This window comes from Choristoneura fumiferana, chromosome 22, assembly GCF_025370935.1.
Source record: "Choristoneura fumiferana chromosome 22, NRCan_CFum_1, whole genome shotgun sequence".
NCBI classification, from domain to species: domain Eukaryota; kingdom Metazoa; phylum Arthropoda; class Insecta; order Lepidoptera; family Tortricidae; genus Choristoneura; species Choristoneura fumiferana.
This window is the reverse complement of record NC_133493.1, coordinates 12,843,974-12,844,648: the sequence shown is the minus strand read 5'-3', so window position 1 is coordinate 12,844,648 and position 675 is coordinate 12,843,974.

The following is a 675-nucleotide window of genomic DNA, read 5'->3' as shown; positions in this document are numbered from 1 at the left end:
ACTACAAGGTTTTGAATAAAGAAAAAATACTATGAAGTACATTAATGTTTACTCATTCAAATACCATTTATATAATTATACAAGTAGCTTATAATTTATGCTTTGTGCACAAAATCAAGGTTAAACTTTATGTTATGACACATAAGTACCCACAGACGGGTTGAAGCATTGTTTCTAATGTCTAGTGGCTACATCCAACGAGGAGATCCGACACAGAACTAAAGTCATCGACATAGCTCACCGGATAAGCAAACTGAAGTGGCAGTGGGCCGGCCATATCAGTCGAAGAACTGATAACCGCTGGGGCAAACGAGTTCTAGAGTGGAGACCGCGAATCGGCAAGCGTGGCGTAGGACGCCCTCAGACTAGGTGGAGCGATGATCTTCGCAGGTTAGCTGGCAAGAACTGGATGAGACTGGCCGAGGATCGTGCTCAGTGGCGTGCAACTGGAGAGGCCTATGTCCAGCAGTGGACTAAGATAGGCCGATGATGATGATGATGATGAGTGGCTACATATGTTTCTAATTTTTAGTGCATAATGGGGATGTAGCTTTAGATATGAAGATGTAAAGAGTGAGAGGGGATGCCTTTACCCAGCGTTGGGTTACAAATATGTAATAAGGGTAACGTCAACAGCATGGCATTTCAAATTCGCTCCCATTTCCGTGGTATTTA